We start from the raw sequence: 21,347 nt of genomic DNA on the forward strand, positions 1-21,347 counted from the left end.
CCATTCTGTGGGTTGCCTCTTTGTTTTGTTGACTGTTTCCTTTGCTGTGCAGAAGCTTTTTATCCTGATGAAGTCCCAAAAGTTCATTTTTGCTTTTGTTTCACTAGCTTTTGGAGATGTATCTTGAAAGAAGTTGCTGTGGGCGGGGACGTTCATTTTAGAAGAAACAGTCCTGTTTGCCTCAGCGGTCCCTGGATACATTAATTAATCATAATTGTTGTCCTGTTCAACAGGAATAGGTCAGGTTATGGTTTGGGTGGGAAGGAAGTAATGCCACTTAGAATGCTTAGAGTCCTAAGCTAGCATGTTGTAGTGCTTCAGTTACCCATAAAATTAACTTGTGTGACACATTTCTGTCTCTGAAAATATGGGACTAAAACATTTACTCATTGACAAGCTAAAGACAAGAGTGGTGACTATCCCCAAGGAGCTGTATACATGATTAGATACTTAATATCATGATGGCAGCAGCCTACCACCCCATTCTCTGTTTTTTCACCAAGAAAATTCTGTTCCTTTTTATGACAAGGAAGAGGACTCCTGCAAAAAAATAGCTGCTGGGAGGGAACTTCAAGTTAGTCATTCTTGGCTGACCATTTAGAATACCCTGTTGCTAGTAAGGAGGTTTGAGTTTGAGTTGCAGTATTTAGAATATTTAAACTTTACTTCCAGCCTGGTTTGTGATACCCAAATACTAAAGCTGCAGGAAAAGAATGTTGTCAGCCTTGCTAGAAGTGGTTGCTATGGACCTGAAGCCTAAAACTTGATTTGCTCTATCATGTGTTCCATTTCTTATTTCCCTTTAGCACGGCTGGTACTGATGAGCCTGGCTTTCAAGCTGCTGAGCTGGGTACCAAACATGGCATAGCATCTTGGTTATATTCCTGGCACTTACTGCCTCATCTTCTTGGTGAACTACAGGGAGCCGCTTGAATGCACATCTTGAGACCTAGAAAACGTGGCAATGGAGGTTTAGTAATGCCAGTTCAACCAGAACTTTCCATTTGCAAGTTGAGATTTTTTAAAAAGTAATTCCATTTAAAAAAAATTGAAATTCAGGATATTTTTCCCTTTTAGAAAAACATCTTCTAAAGCTGAGAAATACTGAACAGAGGCCAATGAATATTTTAATGATAGTATTTTAATATCACACTTATCTGCCCTACACAGCTTAGGAACTCCTGAATTCTGTTGTATTCTGTATTGTAAAGGCTCTGCTATATTATGGTGCTCTTTATAATGTTTCAATCACTAAGCATGCTCGGTTTGTGAAGTGTATGCCTACTGTGAACTCTAGGCAGCATGGGGTTAAAAAGGGTCTGTTTTCAAACATTTTTTAAAAGTCAGACAAGATGCATTTAAATCTCTGACCTCAAGGCAGGCTATGCTGCATGCTGCAAAGGAGGTATAATCAAAATGTAGGATCACAGACGAAAGAGAGGTTATTTCTGGTGGTGAGTGGAAGTGGTGAGAGGGGATGGGAGGGTTCTTTCAGGGAGTGTTTTATTCAGACAGGATCTTGAAGATTGGGTAGAATTTGGAACTGTTATATTTGATATTCTCTATTTACTAAGGCATCATTTATTTTCTCAAGACTACAGAGATATTTTGGTGCTTAATGAATTAACTTTCACTCATCCAGAATACCTCAGTCCTTAATTATTTTGGGCAACTTGTCTTTGTAATTAAGTATGAAGTATTAAGGAATGTGTGGTGGAGAGGGCTTTTATGGAAGCCCTTAAAAATAATCTTGGGATCACAGTGGTGTCTCAAATTCCCAAAGAATTGGAAATACAGTGCTATGGTGGTGAGCAGAAAACCACAGTGATAATGGAAGGTATATGTTTAGGTATATGGTTTAGGATTTGGGGGAAGAAGGAGCTCTAAGTGAGGTTGGTGAGGCCTTTATAGAAAAGGAATACTCCAGTAGGAAAGGAATAGCCATGTTAGGAGAGCTCTTGAATACTCACCATCTCATTTCTGAGTGTCTTTCTTGGGAATGGTTGGCAATGAGGGCAGGAGGGCCCTGTGGGCTGGGGCCACAATAAACTGAAGGAGGCTAGCTCCTTCTCGTTCTCCCCTGTTCTAGGGTGGCTAAGCAGACGGTTGTATAGAATGGCTCTATCTGCTCCAGGCCTCCGCCTGCCTTGTTTTGGGAGTTGGCCTGCCTCAAAGCCACATATTTCTGCCACAGAGTGAAGGCTGTTTGGCTGACGTGTGTCCGTTTGGGTGAATCCCCCTTTGGCAAGCTCATTTCTTGCCGTGATAGGTTAGCTACAACTGGACCACTGTGCCACCTTTGCAAATGGTCATTGGTAGGTCTGAGACCTTGCGGTCAGTTTTTCCTTTCCCACATAAGACTGAATTTTCACTCTTCTCCTTGCCCTGTCAATTCAACATTTAATTTTCCAGGAAGCTGAAAACATACCATTTGCTACCTTTTGTGCTGAAATGCGGCCCTGGCTCAGAATTCTGATCTTTTTGGAAATCAGCATATACAGTTTTGAAAAAGTAGTATTTTCTTTGTTTATTCCTGCCAGTAACATTTTAAAAGCTATTTGGCAATACCGTACACCCCATTTTACCATGCAGGTGACTAAAGCAAATCTAAGAAAATGAGTCCAGGGACGCCTGGGTGGCTCAGTCGGTTAAGCATCTGCCTTCGGCTCAGGTCATGATCCGAGGGTCCTGGGATCGAGCCCCGCATTGGGCTCCCTGCTCAGCGGGGAGTCTGCTTCTTCCTCTCCCTCTGCCTGCTGCTCCCCCTGCTTGTGCTCTCTCTCACAAATAAATGAATAAAATCTTAAAAAAAAAAAAAAGAAAATGAATCCAGTCACTCCCCAATAATGTACTTATTTTGTGCCTCCTGTGTATCAGGTTCTATGCTAGACACCAGTGGGGAGCAGTTAGACATGGTGTTTCTCTGGCCTCACGCAACTTACAGTCTGGTGGATCCATGGCTGGGAAGCCTTGATAGATTTATAGATAAATAGGCCTGGAGGCAGAAAGGCCTGGTGTATAGTCCTGCTTTTGCCATTTACCAATGACATAACCTTAGGCGTTTGACTCTCTTTTCTGTCAACTGTAATAAAAAAATCTTTTAACAAGGTTTATAAGAGTTTTATAATAAATGACACTACATAGAAAAGAGCTTTGAGAAGGTCAATTTACTACATATGCAAATATAGGTGGGGATAATCAGCCCTTATGTTTAATAGGAATGGCTAATGGAGGGTTTCCACTACTTTGTGGCTTCAGAGAACACCATGTACTTCAGAGAATCCCCAAATGTAATACTGGGACTAAATATTATTAATATTTCATTAATTTTAATGCTTTTAAATAATAAGAAAACCAGCTATTTTTTTTGTGCCTGGGGTTAATATAGGCTCTGTAGTCATCCCTAACGAACTGTAGATTTAATACATACTGGCATTATTTCAGAAAACAGTGCTCCTAGATATTTACTATCTAACCAGAAATATATTACTCCAACAATGGATCTGTGATAATACTAATAGTCTAATACATACCATGGACTTACAGAGTAGAGAGACAAAAGTTTCTCTGAATAATAATTATAATAAAATAAAAGTATTCTTTGCAAATTGTAGAAGATATCTTTAGTTTTTACAGATTTAGGTAGATAAGCATCCTAAATCCAAAATCATCCATTTTGGACTGTATGATTCCTTTTTGTTTGACCTTTCGTTGTTTATGGTCGCTCTTCCTGCATATCCCTGAAGAACTAAGACCTTTCATTGTAGGTATTTTCTGTAGTAACCTAGACAAGACCTTAATCTTTTGGAACCTCAATTTAGTTGTAAAATGTGCCTTTTCTTTGCCATATCTACTTCACAGAGTTGTTGAGACATTCAGGCAAAGGATTGGAATGAATGTGCTTCTGTCTGTGTGATGGTTCTCATTCAGTCATAGGTGTAATGGTCAGGTAGTTCTGGCAAATGAATGTCTCGGAAGGGCTGTATTTTGATTTATGGTACAGCTTTATTCAAGTTTCCTGATTATTTCTCATTAAAATGCACAGCCATCCACATCTTTTGATCCCATCCTCACTTAACAGCATTTCACTTTATGCCTGGTTAGCCATTCAGCAACAATTACTGAGCTTCTGCTATGTGTAGGGTGCTGCGGATATGGAGGCGAGAGGGCCAGACCCTCTTCTTGCCTGTTTGAGTGGGGAATGAGCCCAAGACTACAGCATCAATTCTTGTCTGAATTTCCAGCCTCCAGACCTTCCCTACATATTTCAGACTTGCCAGTTCCTACGATTGTGTGAGCCAATTCCTTAAATCTCTTAATTTGTGCACATGTATGTATACTTAACACACATACACACATGTATCCTATTGGTTCTGTTTCTCTGGAGAACCCAGACTGATAACAGTACTTAACAAATGCTTTCATTATTGATGCAGAAAGAGGAGGAACAAGTGGGGTAAACAAAACGCTTAGTATGGTTTTAGCTGTGTTGAGTTTGAGGTGCCCGTGGAATCTACATAGAGTTATCCTCAGGCAGATGTAGTGAGGTCAAGGAGAACTCAAACGACTGGTCTGGACTGAAGATATATAAGTTTGGAAGTTACCAGCTTGTATCTGTTAGTTGAAGCTATGTTTGTGGATGGTTCCAAACATAGAGTATGTAAGGTAAGAGGAGGTATCAAGATGGAACCTCAGGAAACACCAATATTTAGGGGAGAGGCAGAGGAAGAGGAGCCAGTGAAGGACGCCAAGAAGGAGTAGACAAGAGGATAACCAGGAGAGAGTGATTTCCTTGTGGAAATCCAGGCAGGGGGGAATTTCAAGGAGGGAGTGCAGCACTGTCAAGCACCTCAGGGTCAAGAGAAATGTTGGTATATGTCCATTGAACTTAGTTCCTAGGAGGTATCGTTAGAGGTGACTGTTTCAATGTCATAATACATTACAGTGGGTGGAACAGAGAATCCATGGTTATGAAGTGGAGATGCATATTTGCTGCTCCTGTTTCTTCAAGGAGCTCACTTATGAAGTGTGAGGATAAGAAGGGGCTGTGGGAAAGGATGATTTTAGGATGAGAGAGGCTCTAGCGTGTTCAGAGGCTAAAGAGATGGAAGTAGAAGAAAAGAAGAAGGCAGAGATTCAAGGGAGAGAGAGATCATATTCTTGCTCAAATGTTCCTCTAGGGGTGGAAGGACATGCATAGGGAATGGTCAGTAATATTGCCAGAGGGGGAGGGGTCTTTCACTTCGTATACAAAGAAGTAAGACTATTTGGGGGATACAGTTATGTCTACAGAGGGGAGGAGATTAGAAGTTTTGCCCTCATCAAAGCTATGTTCTTTGTGAAGTGGACCTTGGCAACAACTGATAGCCAGGATGAGCTGGTGCGGTAAGGTCTCTGAAGACAGGAGTGAAGGTATAAACTGATTGCTGTGGGGCTGATTTTTGCTCCCCATTGTCTGTTGAATGAAAGTTAAGCTCTGCAGTCTGATGTTTGTACAGTCCTCCACAATCTGCCTTTAACTATTTCTGCCAGGCTGCCTGTCTTTTCTGTGTCATTCCAGTGCCCTTGTACTTCAGCCCCGAGTGTTTCTGCCGTAGCACTAGAATGAGGCTTGGAGAGACTGGGTGCTGTAGGGAAGATGCCATTGGATTTAGAGTCAGGAGTCCTTTGGTCCAGTCTTGGCCCCTCCATTTGCTAGCTATAGGGCCTTGGACACAGCTTAACTTCTCTAGGTCTGCTTCTTCATTTGTTAACTGTCCGTTATAACAACAATAGTAAATGATGATGGTGATGGTTGTGTCAGAGGAGAAAATGTATTTTAAAGTACTATGAAGAGGATAAGTACTATATAAATGGAGCTGGTGTCATGAGGCCATGAGTAACCTTGGCTCCAGGCTTTTGTATAAATGTTCTTTACCACTAGAGCCCTCCGCATTCTGTCCAACTATCTAAATTCAGCATGTATTACGTAGAAACATGCTAGCTTCTATAACAGATAAACCCTGCTGGAATCTCAGTGGCTTGAAACAGTCGACATTTTCATGCCCATTTCAAATCCAATCAGCCGTGGGGGTGGAGGGGGCCCGGACTGATGGATGCTCTGCCATCTTCAAAACAGGGTTTCCAAGGTTTCCCTGAGTGCCCATGTCCCACCAGCAGAGTGGGGGAAGAGAAAATGTGGATGACTGTCTGGGAGGCTTTTATGTACTAGACTTAGGATGGGAGCTGGTGACCAAGGCCAAAAGAGAGAGGGCTGAGGGAGGCATTTACTGGGTGGGAGGTGAATTTGGAGTGTGTGGGTTTTCACGTGTGCAGAGTGGTGGCAGGGGCTCTGAGAAGAGTGAGGCGGGCCCTGTGTAGTGCTAGGACAGAACAGACGGGCTGCGCCTCCTGCCTTGATGGACAGAGCATGGGAAGGGCCAAGGGGCCTAGGACTGGTTCCTGGGGAAGGCCAGCACTGCAGAGATGGGAGAGAAACCCCCAGGTCAGGGGACATAGGCAGCTGAGAACTGGTGTTTACACACCTGAGATGAGCTTCCTAACAGCTGGGGAGGCAGACACTGTTTACCTTTTTCAAGATGAGAAAACTGATGAGGTGGCGCCTTGACAAAAACCGCACAACTAATAGGCAGCAGAGAAATGAGCTAGGACTTGAGTCTGTGACATCAAAGCCCCTGACGGGGAGCTGGAAAAACTGGACTCTGCGGTTGGTTGGAGGTGAAGCCCTGGGCATGGGGTAGAGGAGGACCTCTGTGGTGGCCACTCCTTTTATGAGTGATTCACCTTTTGGCTACTTCAGTTGGAGGAGGGCAGGTGAGACAGGAGCATTCCAGGCAGAGGGAGCAGCCTGAGCGAAGATCCTGAGGTTGCCCTGTGCTTACAGGGTTTGGGGACCGAAAAGAGGCCGGGTTGGTCCATGGCGAGCAGCAGGGGTATTTGCCTATGAAGATGCTGGAGAGGGAAGTGGGGCCCACATTACACAAGAGTGTCAGGCCACGGCAAGGAGTTAAGATTTTATTCTAAGGGCAGTGGGAAACCATTGTACATTTTGAGTGGGGGTAGCGTGGTCCAATTTAGAGTTTAAAAAAGACTACTCTGGCTGTTGTAGAGAATGGGTGGAGGGGAGGCCATGGTACCTATTGAACGTAGTGGGTGACGGAAGAGGAGAAATTTAGTAGAAGTGAGTCTGGAGCTCCAAGCAGAGGTTCAGGCTGGTAAAGAGAATTGGATCCTATATTTCCTGTTAGCTCACTCCCTGTTCTTAGACAAGCTTCCTGCAAGTAGCCTTATCCACAGTGTCTACTTCCTTACCTCCTCAACTCAACCTCTGTGCTCTGGCCTCTGTCACTGCCACTTCCCTGAAATGCCTTGGGCAAAGGGCACGGCCCTCTGTGGTTAGCCAAGTCCAAGCCTTTAGCTCTTACCTGGCTTGATTTGCATCCAGTCACACTGTGAGCTATTCCTGCCTTGGGATGCTCTTCCCCTTAGCCCCTTGTCTCTCTGGTTCCTCATCCCATGGCCCCTTTGTTGTCCCCCAACTCCTCAGTCCAGCCCAGAAATGATGGCATTCCCAGGCTTCTGACCTTGGTCCTCCTGGGTTTTCTCTATGCCTCTCTAAATAGAGAGAGCCCTGCCCCCTTTCATCCCACCAACACCTACTTGCCTTTCCAGCTTCATCTCAGGTGCCCCCTCCTCCAAGAAGCCTTCCCTGACCCCTCAGGCTGGGTTAGATGTTGCTTCTCCTCCTTTTCCATTTCTCCTGGAGCATAAAGTAGAGTGATAGCACTTAGCACCCTGCTTACTTACTTGTCTCCCCAGTCTAATTGTGCTTGAAGGCTAGGATTACGACTAAAGGCCCTGTGATCTAGGACAAAGATTGCTTTCTGCAATTTAGGTGAAAGCCACACTTTGTAATGAAGGTATCTACACCTGATTGTATGTCCTTTAGTAGAGCGGTCATTTCTCACTGGGTCTCAGGTCTGTGAATTCTAGTATAATATCTTCTGTGATCAGAAGGAATTGTCTCCATCTTCTGAAAGGAAAAGAAATCTGAGAATTTAAGAATATGAATTGCTTCAGAAGAGCTTCCAAAGACCTGCACTGCCTGGAAATTTGGTTCCCCACACTCTCGCTCCCACTGCAAAAATTGTCATTATGTGCCTTGTATTTTGTGATTCCACAGTTCTGGGTTCGACGTTACAGTTGCCTCTTGCGGTAATGAGCACTAAAGTTCCCTGGCTGAACTGTGATAGCCTTGGAAGGCAGCAACCAGGGTGGATGAAAGACCAGCTTCTGCCTCGATCCCCTCCCTCCTGCTAGCCAGCTCACGGTGTGAGTGAGAACAGAGAGATGAGCAGAGACCGTGGTGTACACTCAGGCATGCAAGTCATAGCTTTGCAGTTTCAGCAAGGTGGTTAAGGCCACGGAACTCTCATTTCCTCCAAATGTCTTCTTCTACCCTTCTGAGTTCTTTTGTCTTTGTCTCGGTTCCAAACCCACTTTATCCTTTTTTTTTTTCTTTGGCAGGTAGAACAAAGAAAATAAAATGTTGAATCACTTTTTTCCCAATGGCTTGATTTTTAGAATCTTTCTTGATTTTTTTCAGTGTTCAGTTTTCTGAGCCTGACTTGAGCAAAAGGCAGAGATGCCTTTGACTAACTGCGACTCTTGGTTTGATTACTCAAAATAATGCTACAGGTTGGACTTGCGCCTTGTTGATGTAGTGTGGAGGGGATTAGTTTTCACTATGAGGTTGTTGTCATTTGTTTTTAACTGTAAACATCTCTCAAATGAAATAAGACTGCCTAAGTATATTTAATAGTGGACTGAATTTGAGCCCCCATCTTACTCTCTCAAGAGTTTGTTATTAGGATGAGCAATGCTTACGCATGAGCCGTGCTGTATTGATTCTGGGCATGTTTACTTCTGGTGTCCAAACAAGACATTAGGATTGCGGACTCTCAGATAGGAAGTGGCATAGGGTTTTCCAGTATGCCCACTGGTGAGATGCAGCTCCCCTTTTCATGTGGGGGACTTCTCAGTTAGCCCAAGAACATTCTTCACAGGAAGCTATAATCTGTTTTGTGACCTTTGACCCATTGGATTTATTTAGTTTTTCCCACTATGTGCACATATACAACCCTTCAAGTATGTGAAGACAGCTATCATCACTTTCATCCCCCAGGCCCTTCCCCTCCAGACTGTGATTGCTGGTTTCTTGGGATGTTCCTTATTGTACATACCTGGATTCTAATAGATCATCCCAAGGTTTTGTTAGTTTTTTCTGGTGACTCAATCTCTTGTTGAATTTACTCTCAGCTGAAACCCACCTCTCAGTGGAAGTTCTAAAATGTCTATTTAATGGACTCCTTTTATCTCGGTGGTCTTAACCATAAAACATTTTGTTACATTTGGTAATATTGTAGTATGTTTCCCCCTAAAAGAAAACAAAGGCTTTTAAGTCCTGGGGTGCAGTAAGGATGCCAGTAAGACCACGGAAGTTGATTTCTAGCCACAGAAGAGGTAAGCAACTTCGTTTGGGTCTGATGATAAAAGCGAGGGTTGGCTGAGCCCTCGTCGTGTGCCAGCCAGCCGCTGTGCCATGGACTGCTGTGCATATCATTTAGTTTAATATAACAACCCCAGTTAATAAAGATATCACTAATACTAGGTGCTATTACTGACCTCATGTTAATGATGAAGAAACTGAGGCTTAGAAAAGTTGAGACTTGCCCAGTTTTCCCATGTTTCAGCATGACCCGTACCTTGAGCTCTTAATACACTACTATACTGCTTTTCTAGTATTTTTTTGCTGGGTAAAGCTCTGTGTACAATGTCCTTCTCCTGTGCCTCATATTTAGCTGATTTTCTTACTTAACGTGTAAGTTTTGAAAAGAAAGAATTGGATTGTTCTTTGCAACTCAACCGGGGCACTTAGAAGAGTGCTCTGCACCTGGTGGGTGCTTACTGTAAACCTGAGGTCCTTAGTTGTAGGTCTCCAGACCCAATTGGGTGGCTCAGTTGTTAAGCATCTGCCTTCCGCTCAGGTCATGATCCCAGGGTCCTGGGATCCAGCCCCGCATCGGGCTCCCTGCTCTGCGGGGAGTCTGCTTCTCCCTCTCCCACTCCCCCTGCTTGTGTTCCCTCTCTCGCTGTGTCTCTCTCTGTCAAATAAATAAATAAAATCTTTAAAAAAAAAAAAAAGAGATTAAACCTCTAAGAATTCTTTGGTCTTGGGTGGTCTCTGGTGCCCCTCTAGATACCATGTGACTATCTTAAACCAATAAAAATCTAATGCCATCATGGTGGGCTAGAACTAAACCTTTGATTTGCCTTTGGGCAACTGGCTAGCACAGACCAAATGGGACAGAGTATGGCTGTTGCAGTTAAAGTTAGGCTGGCAGGAAGATACCGGTATTCAGTCCTGGCTCTGCCTTACACACCCTCTGTGGGCCTCAGTGTCCTCATTTCCTGGGAGATGGGAGAGCGAGAAAGGCATGAGGATTGGGTGGGGGGGGGTTGGAGAGTAGGTTACTCCACGTTCTTTTCCCACTCTTTCAGAGTTAAAATAGCTCTTTTGGTATTGAAGATTCAGTTCTTGTGCTGTTTCCCAACTCCACACTTGGAACAGTGGCACAGTTGGAAGGATGAGACTTTGGGAGGCTACTCTTTCCTCCCACCCCCCAAGAGATTGGTGACTTGGACACCATTATTAATTTGGGATAAAACTGGACTCATTAACTGCTTGGACTGAGGAATTGAAATATGGGTCTGCCTAGAACTTCTCCCCTAGTTCACAGGGTCCTAAGGGTTTAGGGACTGATGGTCTGTGTCTGTGATCTATATGTATGTGTAGTAGAAGGTGGGGAAAAAAGTATGAGGTAAGCATTTCTTGAGCATCACCATGTGCTAGGGACTTTCTCATGACACAATCACCTTTTGGGGGTAAGTAGTAGTATTTCTGTGTTATAGATGTGGAAAATTTGAACCCAAATCTCTTGGCCCTAAGTCAGCCCAGTCCTGATGATCCCTGTGGTGACAGATGGTAGCCAGATATCCTTCACATCTGACTGCCTGCAACCCACTCCAGAAAGCCACAGTTCATGGCATTGCTGGGAGAACAGGAGAGGACTGTAAAGGAAGGGCTGCATATTTTTTCTTCACATCTGTGAACTTGAAGAGAAGGGGAAAAAAAACTCAACTTGGCATGAATGATGTTAAGTGAGATCAAATAAGGTGAAAAGCAAAATAGAATCCAGAAATTTAGTTTTGCTTTTACCCAAAGTTCATGGGCGGCTGTTGTACAAAGTCCTGTTTACTTGTCACAACTGTTGAGCCTTTTTCATAACATGAACTTCATTATCTTTTACTTTATTTATGAACTTAAATAGCTTTATAAAAGACAAAGGACCAATTGAACACAAACTATGTGTCATCTTTATTATTTCATTTCTTGCTAATGTATAAATTATTTTTTTTAAAGATTTATTTCAGTGAGGGAGAGAGCACAGTGGGAGGGAGAGAGAGGGGCACACAGGGGCAGGGGGAGAGAGAAACTAAAGCAGACTCTGTGCTGAGCGCAGAGCCCCCTGTGGGCCTCGATCTCATGACCCTGAGATCAGACCTGAGCCAAAACCAAGAGTCAACACTTAACTGACTGTGCCACCCAGGTGCCCCTGATGTATAAATTATTACACATATGAGCTAAAATTAATTCCTGATATATTCATTGTAAAAGTATTTTTTTGAATAGTCAACAGTGAAGTAGAAATATTATTTTTCTTCTGGTTTATTTATTTTAGAGAGAGAGGGAGGGAGAGGAGGGGCAGAGGGAGAGAGAGTCTCAAGTACTCTGTGCTGAGCACTGAGTGTGACACGGGGCTCCATCTCATGACCCTGAGATCATGACCTGGGCTGAAATCAAGAGTTGGACGCTTAACAGACTGAGCCACCCAGGCGCCCTGGGAGAACTCTGAAGTAGAAATTTTAAATAAAAGAAAGAGGAATCCTAACACACTAGAAAACAAACTTTAAATTTTTCTTTTTTTCACTAGTTTCTGTTGCATGCATGCATAAATTTTATATGGCTGGAATTGTACAAGTTTATATTGTTTTCTTGTCATGAGTATGTTTCCATGTTGCCATATAACCTTCATAATTATTTATAATAGTTTATCAGTTTACCTTAAACATTCTCCTACTTGTTGGATATTATTTATTTACCCTGCCTCATGTCATGAAACAGATTGGCAGTTTTGTTGAACACTGGTTTATTATTTTTCTTTATAAACATTGTTCATTTGCATCTTCATGCACTAGTTTCCCACCTCTCCCTCTTTTGTTCTTTCTGGCAGAAGGAAAGGAATTGTTATATTTTTAGGATAATTTCTCAGAAGTGAGATTAGCAACTCTAGGGGTGCCTGGGTGGCTCAGTCGTTAAGCATCTGCCTTTGGCTCAGGTCGAGATCCCAGGGTCCTGGGATCGAGCCCTGCATCGGGCTCTCTGCTTAGCAGGAAGCCTGCTTCTCCCTCTCCTACTCCCCCTGCTTATGTTTCCTATCTCACTGTCTCTTTCTCTGTCAAATAAATAAAAATAAAATCTTAAAAAAAAAAAAATGAGATGAGCAACTCTAAAGGTATATCAAAGACCATTAAATATGGTAGTTTTAGGGGTTACTGAATCAAGATTACAATTAAAGTGAGTCATTAAGCAAGGTTGTCACTTAAAATGTTAATGCGGATTTTTTATTAAGTCCTATGTTTTAAAAATTATTACTAAAGGAGAAACTAGATATCATTGATGTTTGTATACAAAATTTAGCTGAAACCCTAAGTTGTGATTTAGCTTTAAAAAAATTTTGTTCTTGGCTAAATTGAATGCGGTGTAATTCAGAACAGATCTTGTATTTGATTAATGATATTGGTGCCAGTTATCCTGAAGCCCTGGAATATTAGCATTGGCCTGGCAGCTCCCTGGGCTCTTCCCTGGGAGGTGGTCATCCCCTCCCTAACCCATTCTGCTCAGCCACTTCTGTGTGTCCACTCCTTTGCAAAGCTGGAGGCCTCTGGCCAGAAGGGCTTCCTGGTATGGTGCCATTGCCCTTTTACTTGCCTTCCATGAACCATAGTTCTGCTTTCTCGAGCAACAGTTATGTTTCTTCCACTGGTCAGGAAACTTGAGAAAATCAGAGATCAGTTCTGGTTTTTGCTCTCTGCATCCTTAGCTTCTGGCATAGTTCCTGGCACATAGCAGATGCTCAGAAACACATTTGTAGAATGAAATGTCTCGAGACAGTCTTTCAAATATACGAATATAACCGTGATGTCCCCACCTAGTCACCTCTTCTTCAGGTTTAATATTCTCCAGTTCAGCCATTCCTCATGATAGAATTTCCAGAGCCTTTTCCCTCTGAGTCAGTTTCTCACCATTGTCTATGGTAAGTTTGCTGTCCGTCATTCTGTTAGAATATGTGGCCAGATTGGCAGCCAGTTCTCCAGAAGCGGTCTGATTTGCAGTAATGACATTCAAGTGCGCATTACTTTTTTTTTTTTTTTCCTGTTAGCAAATCCCTGGTTGTTTCTATCTTTTCATGTGATCTGCTGTCAAGTTTCTTGGTTTCTTGGTTTTCTGGTTTCTTCTAAGAGGTGCTTGTGCAGTTGAGTGTTTCCTTCTAGATTAGTGTCACTTGGGATTTGATGAGGGCTCTTCAATATCCTCATGTGAGTCATCAGTAAAACTGAGAAACAGGGGTGGCCCACGGAAGAGCTCTGTGGAAAACTCCCTTCAAATTGACAGCAATCCCCTAATCCCAGGCTTTTCAAACTGGGGTGTGCAATACAGACTATCTGGGAATTTGGTTAAAATGCAGTTTCTGATTCAATAGGTCTTTGTGCAACCTGAGATTCCACCTTTCTAATAAGTTCCAAGGTGATGCTGATGCTGTGGGTCTATCAGGTCATACTTAAGTAGTGAGGCTAGGTTTTTGGAGCTGTTCATGAAAACAAATCCTTTGGTGTCTGGATAGCTGTGTTGTACCCACCAGAGCCCCCAACAGATACTCTCTGATGCAGTTACTTGACCCCATACGCAGAGGTTCGTTTCTTACCTCACTAGGTGAGGAAAACAAGAGTGGTACTAGTTCACCAGCTTCCAAGTGGTTGTGTGCCTATCCATGCATGTTTTTTTTTTTTTTTTTTTTAAAGATTTTATTTATTTATTTGACAGAGAGAGAGAGACAGCGAGAGAAGGAACACAAGCGGGGCGGGGGGAGTGGGGGAGGGGAGAAGCAGGCTTCCCGCCGAGCAGGGAGCCCGATGCGGGGCTCGATCCCAGGACCCTGGGATCATGACCTGAGCCGAAGGCAGACGCTTAACGACTGAGCCACCCAGGCGCCCCTATCCATGCATGTTTAATTGGACACTTTGTTCCAGCACATCCAACATATTTAGTATCTTTTCAAGTTTCTTGCTATCTGGACATTTGATAAAGTGATCATGTATATACCAAACACATTTTAAAAATTATTTATCTGGCATACGTTCGTATACCAGAAAGTTACCCAAAGAGAAACTAAATAGACAGTTTTTTAAACATTGCTTAGAAAGTATAGTGTTACTGATAAAATTCTTTTATAAGAAATGTTATGGAGCACCCAGTTTTTTTTTACTCTATTGGAATTTAGAGAAAATGGATGCATTGTTGACATTCCTGAACTGAAATTCCTGAACTGAAAGATACTTGTGCAGCTGGCAGCCTTTCAGTAATAGATTAGCAAGTGAGTTCTGTGGAACCAGGTTGGGGAGGTCATGAGCATCTGATCCCCCTTGTCTCCAAGCTTTTTTAATCTTTTAGCTTGGGGGACAGGTGCTTTCCTTTCGCCTTTTTTTTTTTTTTTTAAAGATTTTATTTATTTATTTGACAGAGAAACAGCGAGAGAGGGAACACAAGCAGGGGTAGAGGGAGAGGGAGAAGCAGGCTTCCTGCTGAGCAGGGAGCCCGATGCGGGGCTCGATCCCAGAACCCTGGGATCACGACCTGAGCCGAAGGCAGACGCTTAACGACTGAGCCACCCGGGCTCCCCTTCTTTTGCCTTTTGTACAAAGCAGAGAACGCTATGTCCAAGACTTTTGGGGGGCATTTTAAGAGATGATTATTATGTAAAAATTTGAATGACAAAGGCATTTACACTTGCTTATTTTGTAGAACTCAATATGATCTCAATAGGGTGTGTCTCTGCATTAGAGATTCCCTACCTCTTTGTGAGATAGGCTCTTATTTCCTCAAAGCTGTAGGATGAAAGTATTCTGCTAAAGTTCTTGAAAGAGAAGTTTTGCTTTGAAACATTCCGCAGGTTAAGCACCTTCTGAGCTCAAAGGTTCTGCTTAGAAACTGGCTAGCATTCTCCTTCCCTGAGCAGACCTTAGGGATGCAGTGTTCTTGAGGAGAGAGGATATCAGAGTCACTTTCAAAGTGTATTCCACCTAGTCAAGGCAATTTATAGCTTGATTGTTGCGGTTATCACAACATACACACACACACTTCAATTTTATCTGTGTTGACCATCTTTTCTTTTTGTTTTGAATACAGTAGGTGTGGCCTCCACCCTGGAAAGTATTCTGCCCACTGAATATTAAAAAAACCTCTCTCCGTACACCCTCAAAGCCCTTACGCCTGGAGTTCATCATTTGAGCATATGGGAGACAGGTTAGGAGTGACATTGCTGCTGTAGTTCACCCATTAATTTCCTCCCTTTCCACGGTGATGGTTTTTCATGGTCACTCAGATCTCCCTGTTCTTTCAGCTGCTCACACGCAGGCACAGTTGCAGCAGCAATCATGCTTTCCCTTTGACAATTTTTTTCATTATAGTAATTTTCAAATATGTATTATAAACCTCCATGAACCCATCACATAATCTCAACAATATCAACGTCTTTATAATCTAGTTTCACTTATTCCCCATCCTTCTTCATCCTCTTCCCTACCCACCACCATACACCCACCCCCCTCTTCTGGTCTTTTAGAGCAAATTCCAGATATCTTATCATTTTATCTATGACACTTCAGTATATAACTTAACAGAGAAATTTTTTTACAACCTTTTTATTGAAGTATAATATACATAGGGGAAAAATGAACATAAATGTAGAGGCTGGTAATTTTCACAAGCTGAATGAACCTGTATAACCAGCACCCAGATCAAGAAGCAGAACATTACCAGCACTAAGCAGTGGACTTTTCTGGGTGAATTTAATGTTAATCTCCAATTTGTCCTTTTGAATATTCTGAACCTGTTCTGGTGAATAATTGAAGCTTTTATGGTATGTCCACAATTTAATTAGGCAAATATAAATAAATTTTCATTCCAAACATATGAAACACAATTTGACTCTAGCTCTGTTAAAATAAAAAAACAAGTTGCTAGTCTCAATGAGTTGACTACTTAGCCATTGTTGATTAATATGTTTAGATAATTCTGACTCCTAAATAGTAAATACCGTGTCTTCCAAATATGTTACGAAAGTTGAGTACTGTTACTAGACATTAAATTAGGAAAATCCCAATCAGAGGAGAAAGACAACAGCAACAAAAATTAAGCCTTGACACTGATAATAATTGGGCTGCTTTATTTTCAGTAAAAAATAAGCAATTAGGGGCGCCTGGGTGGCTCAGTTGGTTAAGCGACTGCCTTCGGCTCAGGTCATGATCCTGGAGTCCCGGGATCGAGTCCCGCATCGGGCTCCCTGCTCGGCAGGGGGTCTGCTTCTCTCTCTCCCACTCCCTGTTTGTGTTCCCTCTCTCACTGTGTCTTTCTCTGTCAAATAAATAAATAAAATCTTTAAAAAAAAAAAAAAGCAATTATGCCCATATTCATTCCAGCTTGAAAAGTAATGACGAGGATTGAATAGAACTTAAACCCACAACTATTGTGCCATTAACCTAAAAATAGCAATAATATCATCTAATACTCAGTATATTAAAAACTTACTGATTGCTCAAAAATGTGTTTTAAGACTCATGCTTTATGTTTTAATTGATGGTCCATATAAAAATTGTTTAGAACATATATTCTAAATCTCTTATTGTTTTTATATAACCACAGCTTTCATGTGGTACTTACGCTCTGTGCTCGCTAAGTTATTAAAAAAGAAAAATGTAGTCCTTTCTATCATAATTATTGTATCTTTGGTTAGAAGAGAAAATATTTTATTTTAAGATTTTATTTATTTGTCAGAGAGAGAGAGAGAGAGCACAAGCAGGGGGAATGGCAGGCAGAGGGAGAAGCAGGCTCCCTGCAGTGCAAGGAGTCCAGTGCGGGACACAATCCCAGGACTCTGGGATCATGATCTGAGCCGAAGGCAGACACTTAACTGACTAAGCCACCCAGGCATCCCAGAAGAGAAGATAATTTAAAAATTTATTCAGCCAGACTTTCCAAGCCTGTACTAAGTTGGTTTAGTATAACAGCTACTTATAGATGCTGCCATAACCCTCCTGCAAAGTCATTTGTATTCTAGTTTTGCCTTTCTCTGGCAGAATTTCTCATCCATTTCCATATATTCTTAAATTCTAATGTGGATTTTATTCTCTGATCTTCCCTTTTTCTTGTGGGTAACCCACCTTGTGGTTATGTGACTCCCCTTTTGGTAGTGGAAGGAACACTATATGGAGGAAAAAAAAAAGCCTGGGTTCAAATCTCAATTCTATCTCTTACTAACTGTGTGATCTGAGGCAGTGTATTTAACTTCCCCAATTATGAGTAATATGTTTAATTCCTTTTCGGTGGCTTGCATCAAACAATACCACAAATTCTTTAAAATATCCTAAAGTTCCCCAAACTTGTAGGCAGGGAGGAGGCAAATTGTGTCACTGCTTATCTTTATTACAACTTAGGGAGCATTGTCTAAGGAGTCAGGTTGGGAAGCCTCTGGTTGAAAAAAGGGGGAGAGGAGACATAGGAAAGGAGATGGTAATTAATATTTTCTGAGTGCCTGTAACCACTTTTCCATATGCTCATTTGGACCTCACAGCTGCCCTGGCAATTTTATGATTGGAGGAGAAACTTGGCTTTGTCAGCATAGCCAGGTGGTTAAGAGCAATACTCTGGGTTGGGGATACCTGGGTGGCTCAGTCAGTTAACCGTCCGACTCTTGATTTCAGCTCAGGTCATGATCTCAGGGTCGTAGGATCGAGCCCTGTATCTGGCTGTGCACTCAGTGGGGAGTCTGCTTGAGATTCTCTCTCTCCCTATCCCTCAGCCCCTCCCGCTGTTCACGTGTACGTGCCCGCAAGCGTGTGTGCGTACTCTCTCTCAAATAAAGAAATAAATCTTAAAAACAACAACAACAATAATACTCTGGGTTGAAACCCCTGCCTTGCCACTGTGTGACCTAAGGCAGGTCCCTTTGCCTCTCTGTGTCTGATTTCTTATCAGTAACATGGAGATAACAAACATCTGTTTCATAGGGTGTTTGTGAGGATTAGCTGAAATAAGCATGTAAGGTGCCAAGCACCGTACCTGGCACGTAATCAGCATTCAACAAAGCAAAGTGTTTTTATCCTCTACTTCTTTTTAGACTTAACAGTCTTTTTAAAGGAAGGCTGTGGAGTTCTAGTAGCTTAATAACATTCAAAGTTGTGAGTACAGATTTAGCAGATTTTCCAACAACCATAACAGAACTTTGTCAAACATATGAGAACTTTTCTTTCATACGGGTCATCTTGAAACCCTCTTACTTGTTCAAATGTTGCCTTTGCTTAAAATGTGTTTGGAATTCTTATTACTAGTTTTTAGTCTATAGGTGTGTTTTTTTGCTAACATTACAATTAGAGGATAGAGGTGAATATTTAATGAAATTTCATTATTTGTTCAACAAACTGTTATTGACCACCTAGCATTTGTCAGACATACTGCTAGGCACTGAAAAATAGCAGTGAACAAGTAAGACAGGGTCATTTCCCTATGGGATTTGCAATTTAGGGGACAAAAAGCTTTCACCGGTACCCTGGATCGTGTCAACAATGTGATGACTAAATAACATTTTTAAAACTGCTGAAAGGAAAATGCAAAATTTTGGATGTTTTGTAGATATATCCAGTACTTTTATTGGTACAACAAAATCTCATCCTTGATATGTTACCCAAAGGAAGGCAGATGTCTTCTTCATGAATAAAACGATACGTACTGAAAGACACTCTGATCTGTAATAGTGCAATGATGTAAGCAGCCCTTTAAATTCAAATTTGAAATAAAACAAGGAGCTCCTTTATTTCCTGTCTGTTTGTGACTTTGGAGCCACTCACTCATAAACTTGAAATCGGAAGCACAGTTAAATTAAACAACACAATTGAAACTAAGTTATTCACCAGTGGCCTGGTGATGATTGAAAATGGTCATATATTCAGGAATATTTGTTAGGTTCCACTATTTAGCATGTCTAAAAAATGATTGCTTTCTTTTACAACTTTCCAAGTATTTGTATCTATTCAATTTAACACCTTAATGTTAAATAATTACTAAGTACATATAGTTAAATACAATTATAGAGTCCTGAAATTTAAAGGGGCTTTAAGGATAATTTAGGATAGTCACCCTTATAGTGCAAAAATGCCCTCAGCCTATGCCCAACACCTCTGGTGATGGAGATAGACTAGGGGTCAAAGGCATTTAATATAAAGTAGGAATTTGTCTGTTATAAGATAGGAGTGGTAGTTACCTATGGGAAACTTTTGGGCCCTCTCTGTAAGTACAGGTTGGTTGGCCGGTTTTATTTTTTCCAGGTAACATTCTGGCCAGCTGTAACATGTCTTCTGCAGTCCAGTTTCTGCCTATGGACCTCCAGCGTATCACCTTTTTGGTAAACTTTGGCATTGACTAGGGAAACATCCCAAGATCTTTTTAGTTTTCTAAGTTTATGATTAACATTATAGCATACAATTTTAACCATTTATTTGTGCAACAAATATTTATTGTCTGTTGTGTGCCAGTCACTGTTCTAGGCAAAAGGGATGATAGCACTGGGCAGAAAGTCACTACCATTATGGAGATTTCAAGTTCATGAATGAGTGTCTCTAAAGTTGCAGTCAAACATGAAATAAAGGAAATGGATCAGGTCTGAAGGAGATGATGATTCGGGTTTGGGACGTGTTGAGCTTGGGAGGCAGAGGGCCATCCAAGAGCAGATATCTGGTAGGCAGCCGGCTCTGTGCTTGAAGGAAAGCTGGCTGGGATTGTTGGCAGGGTGGGATTTGAAGCAGTTGGAGCAGAGGAGGTGGGCAAGGGAAGTAAGTGGTCTGAGAGCAGGAGATAGTCTAGGATGGCACTGTGCTTGCTGCCTTTTAAGTACCAAATAAATGTTTTAGAATTCATTTATTTAATCAACAACTGTAATCCTTTTAAAGTAGTTATGTAATAAGCATTACTTATTCAGTAATTATAACATGAAGCAAGTACAGATTTCTCATTACTTTGGAGAAACTATTTTCTATTACAAAGGTTTGAGAAGTGGAGGTTTTAGGTAATCTTTCTCCTTTTTTCTTTTTAGAATAATGTAAGTAATACACAAGCATGCGCGCGCACACACACACACACACACACACGTAACAGCCAAAATATATGCAAGTATGGAAGGTAAAGTTTGTCCTTTTACCTCTCTCCTTACCCTTTTCCCACCTAAGACCTTTTTCTATGGCTTTCTGTATATTGTTCCTAGAGAAGCTATGTTCTGAACAGAGTTTATTTTGGAGATTGGAGAATGCAATTGCTTATGTTTTTGATTCACAGAGACCATAGATAAAATAGAGTAATATTCCATGATGGCCTCCCCAGGGGATGTACTTGCCTTTGCCCTTAGTGGTGGGCAATTTTTTAACAGGAAGTCCTTCAACTGCATAGTTAGTGAATAGCTGAAGCTCTATGTTATGGACTTTGGGAAGCACAGTTGGACAGATGCAGGTTGAGGGGAGATCTCATTTCCAAGATATTAGAAAATCACATACACACAAAGATGGGACATCTAAAGAGTTGTGAAGTATCTTTGGTGAGGCACTGAATTTTGAGTGTTATTACGTACCAGTCAAGGGTTGATCAAAATAATTATCTTGTGAAAAGTAGTCAAAAGACACTATACATTTTATTAGGTTTCTTGTTTCCCCAGTTTTACTGAGTATAATGGACCTAGGTTTCTAGAGTTGATGTTCGGCTGTCATGTAGAGGTGGACCTCATTAGAAGCATGGAGAGCCTACTTGTGTCTACTGACCTCTGAGGCATTGATCCTACAGTGTTAAATAAATATGCATGAAAATATGTACTTGAGGAAGATTGTTACTTGGTAGGGAAGATGAGAGA

General features: G+C 41.8%; 1 protein-coding gene and 1 long non-coding RNA gene across 8 annotated transcripts in view; both read left to right on the top strand.

Annotated features, from left to right (window-relative positions):
- Window positions 1–21,347, top strand: part of ZHX3 (zinc fingers and homeoboxes 3) — a 129,872-nt gene that overhangs the window by 32,207 nt on the left and 76,318 nt on the right. The window lies entirely within an intron of this gene.
- Window positions 8–15,349, top strand: LOC145723797 (uncharacterized). The gene is made up of 2 exons (XR_014149085.1): window positions 8–14,159; window positions 14,389–15,349. It is a non-coding gene; the product is annotated as an uncharacterized LOC145723797 (long non-coding RNA).

This window comes from Leptonychotes weddellii, chromosome 10 (genome assembly GCF_054177405.1).
Source record: "Leptonychotes weddellii isolate Sample4059 chromosome 10, ASM5417740v2, whole genome shotgun sequence".
NCBI classification, from domain to species: Eukaryota; Metazoa; Chordata; class Mammalia; order Carnivora; family Phocidae; genus Leptonychotes; species Leptonychotes weddellii.